The sequence below is a fragment of the Schistocerca serialis genome, chromosome 5 (assembly GCF_023864345.2).
Source record: "Schistocerca serialis cubense isolate TAMUIC-IGC-003099 chromosome 5, iqSchSeri2.2, whole genome shotgun sequence".
Taxonomy (NCBI): domain Eukaryota; kingdom Metazoa; phylum Arthropoda; class Insecta; order Orthoptera; family Acrididae; genus Schistocerca; species Schistocerca serialis.
Genome location: NC_064642.1, coordinates 289,960,914 through 289,974,119, shown reverse-complemented (window position 1 = coordinate 289,974,119; position 13,206 = coordinate 289,960,914). Strand labels below are relative to the sequence as shown.

General features: G+C 40.0%; 1 protein-coding gene across 3 annotated transcripts in view; it reads right to left on the bottom strand.

Annotated features, from left to right (window-relative positions):
• The window catches only part of LOC126481428 (DNA-directed RNA polymerases I and III subunit RPAC1), a 219,228-nt gene that overhangs the window by 137,050 nt on the left and 68,972 nt on the right, over positions 1–13,206 (bottom strand). The window lies entirely within an intron of this gene.

Genomic DNA, 13,206 nt, shown 5'->3' with positions numbered 1-13,206 from the left:
TGTACTGAATTCTCTAAACCTTGGGTATGCACATTAATAATAGCCTGCACAGGGCTAAAGTAACTGTAGCAGATCTGGACACACACACACACACACACACACACACACACACACACACACACACACACACACAGGGTAGAACCTTGCTAATCCATCCCCTATGCGACTGAAACCATTGTCAGATTATCAGAAACTTTAATTTTCAACTGTAAATACTGTACAAAACATTGTTCCATGTTAAAAACAGTAACAAAATTAAAAGAAAATGTTGACACACTAAACAATCTTGTGCAAAAGTGTAGAGTAGAGTCTGTACTATAAAATATGTCTGTATCAATGGTAAGACATTGCTGCTGTGAGAGAAAGTTAAACAGCTGTACATATCTCATTACAGTACTGCAGTGACACACAGCCGATTTGCATTTAACTGTTTAAATCAAGATATCACACGGGAAAAAACGTTCTGTTCTTAAACAGGATGAAAAACATCTGTAGTGAGCTTTTGATTAGCAACCAAGAATCTCAATTTTGCTGCAAGGTTCCAACATTATCAATCCACAAAATGGCTTTTGGAGTGGACATACAACTTTGTCTGATGTACTGAAAGGCTGTATCAAATGCATTTTTGCCATCTGTATTTGATACTCAAGCCATATATTCATTGTCTTCATTGCCTTCATAATCTTCCTTGTTCTCATCAGTTCTTCAAATTACAGCACCACTGATTGAATGATCAGTTATGTAGTGTTGGCAGTTAGCCAACACTACGCACACTAATTGAGAGAGGAGGCCGAAATGCACGCGTTAAACTCACGCAGGCTGGCGTGAGGTCTGAAACAGGATACGGAATGAATGCTATAAAGAAAAGTACGTAGCTGCTGGAATACTTAACTTTAATCCATCATTTGTATACATCGTTCTTGACGGTACGGTATAAAGAATATGAACTGTTAATGGCGCCTTGCTAGGTTGTAGCCATTAACTTAGCTGAAGGCTATTCTAACTATCTTCTCTGCAAATAAGCGAGGCTTCGTCAGTGTTGCATCGCTAGCTAAGTCGTCCGTACAACTGGGGCGAGTGCTAGTAAGTCTCTCGAGACCTGCCGTGTGGTGGCGCTCGGTCTGCTATCACTGACAGTGGCGACACGCGGGTCCGACATGTACTAATGGACTGCGGCCGATTTAAAGCTACCACCTAGCAAGTGTGGTGTCTGGCGGTGACACCACAAGTTAAGTTTTCTTCCATTGTGTAGTCAAGATCAGCTGTATTGATCCTCTCACTCACATCACTGGCCTCAATGTCCAGTTGTAAAGTTTGTAAATTCTTCAAAACTGCTGGGGAGTCTATATCTTAACTTTCCACAGTTGTTACATGGTCTGTTTCATCTTAATTCTCTTCACTCATTTCTTTTGATGTTTCATCATTAATTTCATTCATTTTTGGCCACAGTTGGAGCCAAGATTTTTTAAGCATTGGGCGCCAGAATTTCTTTGCAACTTTGGCAATTGCATACATCACATCTTTATTGATTTCATCACTTGAAACAAGCTGCTGCCTTCTTGTGTCCTCTCTAACACTGATCAAACTTATTTTTGATGATATAATCTTTTCAGCCACCCACTGACCCCATGGTCCACGGGTTGGATTACACTTGTTACGTTGGTAGGAAGAGATAATGCTTTTATTTCACCTTTTAACGGTCATCTTCAGATGGATGAGATGTCATGTTCATGACAATATGGCACGTTTAGGAAGGCCCCTACTTTCCATTTAGGTATTTTATAACTGCAGGGAGTAACTGGTCATAAAACCATTCTCTAAAGAGGCTGGATTCCAGCCATGTCGACTTTTGATTACTATAACATACGGGTAGTGAAGCTATATTAATGTTTCTGAATGTCATTAATTCTTTTGCTTTTCTGATCACAAAGAATGGCATCTTGTGACTGCCATCTGTGGTACTACAGACAGAAATAGTAATTCTACTTTGGCAACTTTTGTACCTCTTAAATACTGATTTTGTATAGAAACATTTCTTGTAACAAGCATTTTGTATTTCAAGCGAGACCTGTCAATGTTATCTGCCTGATATTTTATAGTTCAAGTGAGACTCACCAATGTTATCTGCCTGATCAGCGCTCAGATTAAGCTCTTCAAGAAGTTTTAAAATTTTGGAACAAATTCATTGAGAGTTGTTACAGTAGACAGCTTCTTGCCCAAAATAATTACATTTAGAATGCCATTTGTAATTTTTTTCATCAATGTAACAAGTCTTCATTTGCTGCAAACTTTTCATTTTCATGTAATTTTTCACACAAAGTCAGTGCCTTTTCTTTTACGCTGGACAATGGAGTTCCTTTTCTCCTATCCTGCTCAAACCATATACACAATGCATTGTATAGAATATCACTTTTAGGCTTCTAAGTCTAGCTCATTTACAGTTCTTTCACCTAATCAATGCATGACTTTCAGGAGTTTTGCATTCCATTTCCCCTGCTCAGTCTTCAACAGTTGTTATGCCAACCCGCTACCTGACTTGCAATGTTTTGAAGAGATTTTCCTTACCTAACCTTTCAAGCACTTTCAGTTTCCCCAGTGAAGATATCATCACATACTTACATTTAGTTGACAACAGAATTTAATTTTACATACTTTCACATGTGAGAGAAACACTGTTGCAAATTTATAAAACAAATGCATTCACAATAAACTTACTGACCTAGTTAGGAACAACTTATGTCAAAACTTACCTAGCTACCACATTTATCAATGGCCAACAGCCTACTGATCCATATCGCACACAATAAGTCACCAACAAATCCTAACAAACACCGGGAATGGGATGGTCAAACTAAGTGGAGAGTTGGATCATCTCAAATTGCATTAGTGAGATTCTACTATATACTGTATCCCCAACAGCCCATACTCTTTTGATAGCTGATTATCAAGTGTTCTTCCCCAATATCTAAATTTACAAAGTGATTATAATTAAAGTTACAGTTTCAGAATGCTGTAAAAACAATCAATACTCAGAAAGATGTCAAATAAATTTGAATGGGATGGTACTGAAGAAGGGGGAAACGTAGTGTGTGTGTGTGTGTGTGTGTGTGTGTGTGTGTGTGTGGGGGGGGGGGGGGGGGGGGGGGGGGGAGGGGGGGGGGGGGGAATGAACCACTAGATGGCACTTTATGTGGCAGAATATGCAAAATAAATGACGTAGGGTGCGCAGCTGTTCCTCAGTTCTCAATGCAGGATCACTTGCAGCTGGTAAAGCTGTGAATGAATGATAACTGTGTACCAATAGCTCTGGGCACTCAAGGATATGAAAAAAAGGCACTGATCCAGACCTGCCAAAGGTCTGCAGAAAATGATTACGGAATCTGAAAAGACAGATTATACTGAAGATCAATGTGGCAGAGGGATGACAACAATTGATGTAATGTCAGCAGAAGGTGTGGCCACAGCACTGTAGGAAGAGTCAATTGGTGGTGTGTAAACATGCATTGCACAAATAATTGACTGAACTTAGGACATGCCTGTGAGCATAGTGCATAAAATTTTATAAAACATCCTGCACTGCTAACCTCACAAAATTATCCATGTTCGAGATTCACTTCATGTTTACCTGCCAATGACAAACATTTGCTCTACAATTTCTTCCTCCCATGGAAGTGGACAATGAGTGGCCAAGGAACATTCTGTGGACAGATGAAGCTCAAATCTATTTCCAATGTCATGTCAGTACACAGAATTGCTGAATGTGGGCAACAGAAAGGCCACTCACATATGAAGCGGGAGCTGTTCATTCTACAAAGATAATTCTGTGGTGGGGGTTGATGGCATCATTTATTGCAGGGCAATATTTCTTTTGAGGGGATAGGTCCTGTACCATCACTGGTAAATGCTATGAGACTCTTTTGCACACTGACATCATTCCAACCATTCAACAGCATGGATGTGTGGGTAGGATCATTTTTATGTGAGATAGCAATCCTCCGTACATTGTACAGCCGGTGAAGAAGCTGCTGCAGAGGCATTTTGGAAATACTAAACTATTAATTGTCATTTTTGTACAGCCTGGCCATACAGATCACCGGATCTTTATTTGGATGAATTCCGCTATGGGATTATCTGAAAGATGTAGTGTTCAGTGCTCTGATCATAAAAGTAGTTGAACCGAATGCACACACTGTGCAATAAATTCTGAACGTGACCCCTGAGACACTTTGATCTGTTGTAGAACAGGCTGTTTCTTGATTTCAGCTTGTGGCAGAAAACGGTAGACAGTGCACAACTTGTCTTGCACCAGTCTCATAACAATTGCAAACCGATTTCATTGTTGCTTTTTATGCAGTTTTTGGCATCAAAGCAATCAAAAAGAGATTTCATAGTTGCTTTTTATATGGTTTCTGGCCTCAGTACAATTACACTCTTAAAAGGTAAGCATTGAGATAAGCAGTAGAAATTATTGTCGTGTGTGGGCAGGCATTATGTTGCTGAAATGTAAGCCCAGGACGGCTTGCCATGAAGGACAAAAGAACCAGACATGGAACACCATTGACGTACTGCTGCTATTAGGATGTCACAGATGACAAACAAAGGGGTCCTGCTATGAAATGACAGCACGCCAGACCATCACTTCTGGCTGTTGGGTCATATGGCAGTGACAGTCAGGTTGTGTCCCACTGCTGTCTGGGATATCTCCAGACATATCTTTACTGGTCATTGGGGCTCAATTTGAAGTGAGGTTCATCACTGAAGACAATTCTATCCAGTCCATAAGATTCCAGGCGAAAGATATGTCTGAAGATGATCCATACAGCAGTGGGATACCAACCTGACCGTCGCTTACCATACGGCTCGACAACTAAGAGTGATGGTTTGGGGTGCCATTTCATGTCACAACAGGCCCCTTTGGTTGTCATCCGCGGCACCCTTACAGCACAGCAGTACAGTGATGGTATTCTCAACTCACTTTGTTGCCCTCTGTGGCAAGCGATCCTGAGCTTACATTTCAGCAAGATAATGCCTGCTCTCACATAGTGAGAGTTGCTACTGCTTGTCTTTGTGCTTGCCAAACTCTACCTTGGCCAGCAAGGTCACCGCATCTCTCCCAAATTGAGAATAGCTGTTTGCATAAGTGCCACAGGTGGACCAATGTGTTACTGACTTGCTCAATTTGTGTAGCTTTTTCTCCTGAATAAATCATCCATTTTTTCTGAAATTTTTATCATTTGTCTGTCAGTACATGTGCATCACATCTACCAATTTCTGTCCCATTTGGATAATTCCCAATTTTTCTCTGTAGTGCAAAAACCAATGTCACTGTTGCTTTTTGTATGGTTTTTGGTCTATAGACATTTGAGAACTGATGTCTTTGTAGCTATTTAAGCTGTCTTTGTCCTCTGGACAGTTACACACCGATTTTTCCCATCCAATGTGGTACAACCTTGCCGTGGTAGCTGAGATTAGCTATCTGACAGTGCAAAAATTGTATAATGTCGAACCTGTATGGTCTTGAATATTGCATAGTACAGTTGGCTTAACATTAGAAGGAATGAAGGGCGAAACTGGCCCCTTCACGGACTTTTCACTTGCATTCTGAAAAAACTGTTAACTGGATTGACTTAATATTTTGTGACTTTTCATCAGTTATATGAAACATTAATCACACTTTTTTGAAGTGCACTATTTTTATTAGTTGTGAAATTCGAAGTTTACTACCTAGAAGAATTGCAGGACCAATTTGGCCACTCTTAACCTCTCTCTCTGTATTTTCAAGCGACTTCTTTGCAATACCATGTATGAAATGAAACCAACTGTCGTCCCTTTGTTGTTCAAATATGTCACAACACTGCCATTAGTTCCAGTACGGATTGTTTGTTGGTTAAAGCAAGATTTTACTTATTTCTGTTATGACAGCATCAGATAGTCGTCCCCACAAACATAATCTGTAAATGCAAGAAGTGTCTAACAAATACAGAAATACTAGGAGGACTCTTTCATATGTTTTTAGATCATCTGTAAAGTCATAGCTTTTTGCGAGGGCCCAGGACCAACACCATGTGCTAAAAAGAAAATTCAAAATCAGAAGCTTATCAGTGAACACAAGACGATTTCTGAAGAGCAGGCATTGGACATTGAAGAATTGGATGATTTTGACACCATAATGCATGCAAGAGGAGTGCGTGGGTTAAAGTATTTTTGTCTCAAAAGAATATGGTCAAATGTATACTGTCTTCCTTTTTTCATACAAACTATGGAGTGAAACACAATTACGGAAATAATGAAGTACATTAAGTTTGACACAAATTTCATGAGATCTGAACGCCTCAAAACTGACAGATTTGGTCTTGTTTCAGGTATCTGAAATATTTCCATAGCAAATAGTGCATCATGCTATAAATCAGAACCTTATCTTACAACTGATGAATAACTTTTACCATCGAAAATAAGATGCCCCTTCACACAATATATTGCAAGTAAGCCAGACAAATTTCTAGTAAACATATACTGAATGGATTCCCATACACCAGTGCTGACCCCCTTCAATGATCTGACCAAGGCACAAGTGAAATGTTGTTCATAGGCTTATAGTACCATACCTAGACAAAAGTTTGAATGTCACTACTGATAGACTGAACAGACTCCCACTTTGCTACACTAAGCCTTGCAAACCACCTGAGAGCAGTATCCATAACTTTAATTTGAACTGTGAACCACAATGGAAGGGAGATGCCTAGTACAGCAAAGACCAGAAAACGACCATTCCATTCGATTACAGTATATAAAATGGATGATGGCACAACCACAACAGTTTATAAAGAGAAAACAAATAAGAATGTTTTGTTATTGAATTCACTTCACTCCTATGTATGTGTGTCAGAGGAAGACTCCAGAAACAGTGCAATTTTACAATGAAATAAAATTTGAGGTCAACATTGTGGATCAAATGGCATGAATATACTCCACAAAAGCCAGTAAAAGACGTCGGCTAATGCAAGTATTCTACAATAGTCTTAATTTGGCTGCCATAAATTCCTGGGCATTGTATAAGGAAGTAACTGGAAAGCGGCTTAGTAGGCAGAAGTATATTTCTGATTTGTGTGAAGAGCATTGGGCACAGTATGTACCAGGCACAACAACCACTGTCATACCTTAGTGAAGGATCTAGCTGAGAAAATGCAAGTCCTACATAAAATCGCTAAGCGGGTTGAAAGCTATTATACAGTTGCTTGTTGACCTTCCAGGTGGTGCAACTGACAACAGCAAAGGAAAGCTGAAGTTTTAAATTTCAAATACAAGACACCATTCATGCAGGAGGATCGTACACATACTGTCGTTTGACCACTGGACAGACTCCCATATGAAAGACATAATAATAGGTATCCCCAGCATAGAGAGACAACGGGAAGAGTTGAAAACAAATAAGTTGCAAGGTCTGGATGAAATCCCAATTTGCTTCTACAATGAGTCCTCCATGGCATTGGCCCCTTATTTAGTTTGCATTTATCGTGAATCGCTCACTCAGCACAGAGCCCTGAGTGACTGGTAAAAAGCCCAGATGAATCTCGTATACAAGATGGGTAAAAGAACGGGCCCACAAAATTACAAATCAATATACTTAACATCGATTTGCTACGGAATTCTTGAACATATTCTCAGTTAAATATAATAAATTTTCTTGAGTTGGGAAAACTTCTGCCCACAAATCAGCACAGATTTAGAAGGCATCACTTTTATAAAACTCAGCCTGCCATTTTCTCGCATGATACCCTGTGAAGTATGGATGAAGGGTAACAGGAAGATTCCACATTCTTATATTTCTGAAAAGCATTTGACGTGGTGTCCCACTGTAGACTGTTAAAGAAGGTATGAGCGGACTGTGTAGGTTTCCAGATATGTGGGCAACCTGAACATTTCTTCAGTAATAGAAACTAGTACATTGTCCTTGACAGTGAGTGTTCATCAGAGACAAGGATATAGTGAGGAGTGCCTCAGAGAAGTGTGATAGGACCACTATTATTTTTTATACACATAAACAATCTGACAGACAGGTTGAGCAGCAATCTGTAGCTATTGGTTGATGATGCTGCAGTATGGAGGAAGTTGTTGTTATTGAGTGGCTGTATGAGGATACAAGATGACTTGGACAAACTCTCTAGTTGGTGTGATGAATGGCAGCTAGCTCTAAATGTATAAAAATGTAAGTTAATGCAGATGAATGGGAGAAACAATCTGCAATGTTCAAATACAGTATCAGTAATGTGCTGCTTGACATAGTCATTTTGATGAAATGTCCAGGCACAACTTTGCAAATCGATATGAAATGGAATGAGCATGTAGGGACTGTAGTGGGGAAGGCAAATGGTCAACTTCGGTTTATTGGGAGAATGTTAGCAATATATCATCTGTAAAGGAGACCGTTCAAAGAACACTAGTATGACCCATTCTTGAGTACTGCTGAAGTATTTGGGATCCCCACCAGGTCAGATTAAAGGAAGACATCAAAGCAATTCAAAGGCAGGCTCCAAGAATTGCTACCTGTAGGTTCAATCAACACACAAGTATTATGAAGATGCTTTGGGAACTCAAATGGGAATACCTTAAGGGAAAATGAATGCTACTGAGAAAAAAAAATTGGCATTTGGAGCTGACTGTAGAACAATTCTGACACTGCCTATTTACATTTCACATAAGAACCATGAAGCTAGATGAAAGAAATTAGGGCTTGTATGGAGACATATGGACAGATGTTTTTACCTAGGTCTATTTTCCAGTGGAATAGGAAAGGAAATGACTAGTAATGGTACAAGGTACCCTCTGCCATGCTGCTTGCAGAATATATATGTAGATGTACACGAAGAAATTTAATCAAAATAGAACACTACGGAGTTCATTAATAGAGTTAACTTCATTTAAAAAGTCATGGGTGTAGAAGGCTATCCAACAAATGAGAAAAGCTTTCTGTGGATTTGGTTCATGTACCACATTAGCAGACAAGTGGTGACCTAACTTCTAAGTATACCCTTCCTAGTCTTCATACATATCTTGAAAAAACAAAAACATCAGAGGTGCAGGTGGGTTTATTGTCGGCAGTTACAGGTGAGCTGGCGTGGAAGGGAACAGCGTTGTTGTCAACATACTACCTGCACTTGCTTTCACTGAACCTCACAGCATTTGCTGTTGTTTGGGAAGTTACCTACATGACTAATGTCAATCTATTACAGAATTATCGAACATGTTCCATTATGCCTTATCTAATATGTGGAGGATAAAAATCTGCTCTATAAGAAAGTATATTGACTTTGTAATAAAAGATCTTACGAAATACCTCCCACTCTGTCCATGAAAACTAGAGTGCTGCAGCTCCAATAGGTGAAGAGATCCAGTACTGGTTGATAATGCTATTGCTGAAAAATCACTGAGAATTGCAAAAATCTAAAATATCTAGGAGTAATCATCCAGAGCAACCTAAAGTGGAATGACCACATAAAACTAATTATAGGAAAAGCAGATGCCAGACTGAGATTAATTTATAGACATTAAGGAAATGTAGTTTATTCATGAAAAAAATGGCTTACAAAACACTTGGTAGACTGATCCTTGAGTGCTGTCTCAATATACTGTGGCTCTCACCAAGTTGAATTAATAGAACAGACGGTGAAGAACTAACGAAGAGTGTTTTGGAGATGCTCAACAATGTCCAGTGGCATACGCAACAGGAGAAACATTGTGCATCACACAGATGACATTCCGAAAGTGTATGTTCAAAAAAGAGTTGGGCAACATATTAGTTCCTTCCACACATGTCTAGTGAAATAACCAAAATGAGGAAAATTAAAGAAATGACAGCTCAGATGGAAGTTTATTGATAATATTTTTGACACACACCATTCATAAATGGAACAGGGAAGAGAAAAAAAAGACTGTGTTAGCAGAAAGCTGGCCAGCAAAGTGCAGATGTAGATTCAATCTTGATCACTACATACATGAATCAACCAAATGAGGTCATCACTAACTGACCTGCAGTAGTAGAGTTTTATTAAATATAACAGCGCACAGAAATGAGTACCAAGTGGCATCACTTACCTAACCCATACATGGACAGGAATACAATGACACTGAACAGGAGCTGTTGATAACACTACACACTGAAAACGGCCACAAGTTCAATGTGGTGCAGAATTAATCACTAGCACGACTTACAGAGGTACAGGTTACACACGACTGAACCACTAACAACAGCAGAGACATATCAAATATTATTTGCAATGTTAGCCAAAGTATATGCCACACCCTACAATTTGAGGCAGGGAGGAAAAAATGAAAAAGAGAAAGCCAGTGGAGAAATATTTATATTCTTAATCATATTCATTTACTTTTTAATGTAGATAAATTATACAGATATACCAGCTTTCTAGTTACAGTCATCACTGATGATTACCAATATTTTCTTCACTCTGCTCCCTATGCACATTACCTTCGCTACCATCCAGGCCCCTGGTCATACTTTGTATGAATAATGAAGAGAGAATCCAGTATGATAAAGTCTGGCTGAAGGCTTTTTCATCTTGCCAGATGGAGTAAGTGCATGATCCCAACCTAAAAGAAAGAAAGAGAGAGAGAGAGAGAGAGAGAGAGAGAGAGAGAGAGAGAGAGAGAGAGAGAGAGAGAGAGTGTGTGTGTGTGTGTGTGTGTGTGTGTGTGTGTGTGTGTGTGTGTTGGGGGGGGAGGAGGGGGGAAGCTTATGGGTGCCCAAAAGAGAGGTCATTAGCACCCTTACACTCATTAAAACAAATGAATGTGGATACAATTTCTAAAACTGCCGCACACTCATGTTCTCACTCCCAACCCACTTGCACTGACCACACGTCACTACTATCTCACATGCTCTAAAACAATGGAGAAATAGTGAAAGTAGCTGTACATGAGATTAAAATAAAAATAAGATGACAAAGGAGTTAAAAGTAAGGCACAGAGAAATGACACTGGCTGACAATTTACAAAAAAACATGAGAGAGCCAGTCATCCTGTTAACAGATTAAAGCCATCTGCCTAAAATCTTGGGAAAAATACTGGGCATTTCACAAAAATTCAAACTTGAACTACATTTGTGACTCTTCAAGCTTTCCCGGCAGATGTGTTGTAAATAGTCTTCATGGGTTTCCCACAGGATCACGTTGTGCAAATTCCACAATATTTCCTCGGAGCAACTTTCTGACATCTTCAGGTGGTTCAACCTAGCTTGTGGTTAGGTACAACTGACGGTATCCGCACACCGACGCCCCGTTTTTAGAACATGCATGTGAAGAATGCGCAGCTGCGCACATTGCGCATGCACAATGATTTGCCATATTCAAACTCCCGCTGCCAAAAATCGCAGAGTGGGTCTCCCGCACATGCGCTGTACGCTGTGTTTGTCAAGTGCGGCCAGACATTACTCACCAACGGCTGTACCACGCCAGTGTTACGACGGACCTGTTATCGAAGAATCTTGATTTTTCATGTCGTGATTTAATAGCAGCCAATGCAGGGTTCCACGCTGTGCTCAGCTGAAATCCCTTATACTTCTTGATGAGATTATCGGCTGTATTGATATGTATTGCTTCCTTAATGACGCAATCCCAGAGAGATGATGCCGGGGATAAAACTTTCGTCTTTTCATAAATCATATGATGTCCTGTATTCAGGCAGTTGTTGTTGTGGTCTTCAGTCCTAAGACTGGTTTGATGCAGCTCTCCATGCTACTCTATCCTGTGCAAGCTGCTTCATCTCCCAGTACGTACTGCAGCCTATACCCTTCTGAATCTGCTTAGTGTATTCATCTCTTGGTCTCCCTCTATGATTTTTGCCCTCCACGCTGCCCTCCAATACTAAATTGGTGATCCCTTGATGCCTCAGAACATGTCCTATCACCCAATCCCTACGTCTAGTCAAGTTGTGCCACAAACTCCTCTTCTCCCCAATTCTATTCAATACCTCCTCATTAGTTATGTGATCTACCCATCTAATCTTCAGAATTCTTCTGTATCACCACATTTGGAAAGCTTCTATTCTCTTCTTGCCCAAACTATATATCGTCCATGTTTCACTTCCATACATGACTACACTCCATACAAATACTTTCAGAAACAACTTCCTAACACTTAAATCTATACTCGATGTTAACAAATTTCTCTTCTTCAGAAACGCTTTCCTTGCCACTGCCAGTCTACATTTTATATCATCTCTACTTCGACCGTCATCAGTTATTTTGCTCCCCAAATAGCAAAATTCCTTTACTACTTTAAGTGTCTCATTCCCTAATCTAATTCCCTCAGCATCAGCCCAGTTAACTCGACTACATTCCATTATCCTCGTATTGCTTTTGTTGATGTTCATTTTATATCCTCCTTTCAAGACACTGTCCATTCTGTTCAACTGCTCTTCCAAGTCCTTTGCTGTCTCTGACAGAATTACAATGTCATCGGCGAACCTTGAAGTTTTTATTTCTTCTCCATGGATCCACTCCGAATTTTTCTTTTGTTTCCTTTATTGCTTGCTCGATATACGGATTGAATAACATTGGGGAGAGTCTACAACTCTGTCTCACTCCCTTCCCAACCACTGCTTCCCTTTCATGTCCCTCGGCTCTTATAACTGCCATCTGGTTTCTGTATTCTGCCTGTATTCAGGCAGTGTTCCGCAATTGCCGACTTTTCCGGTTGACGAAGGCGTCTATGATGCTGATGTTCATTGTAGCATTCTTGTACTGTACGGCATGTCTGGCCTATATACGCTGCCCCACACTGACACGGAATCTTGTACACACCACATTTCCTCAGTCCAAGATCATTCTTAACCAAACCCAACAGGTTTCTCAGTTTTGCAGATGGTTGAAAAACACACTTAATTCCGTATCTTCCGAGGACTCTTCTGATTCTTGACGACATGGCACTAAAATACGGTAAAAATGCCGAAGTGGTGGGTGTCTTCGTATCTTCATTCTGTTCCATAGATTGAGCTCGCCTGGGCCTGAATGCATTTCGTATCTGTCTCTCAGAATATCCGTTTTGTTGGACCAGTGTCTTCAAATGTTGTCACTTAAAATAGATGGCAGATCCATTGGCAAATCCGCTGTGGCCCACTAATTGGAAAATAAAACAGGTCCAATAAAATGTGGTGCACAGTCATCTGTATGCCACAAGCACCAAACACTGGAGG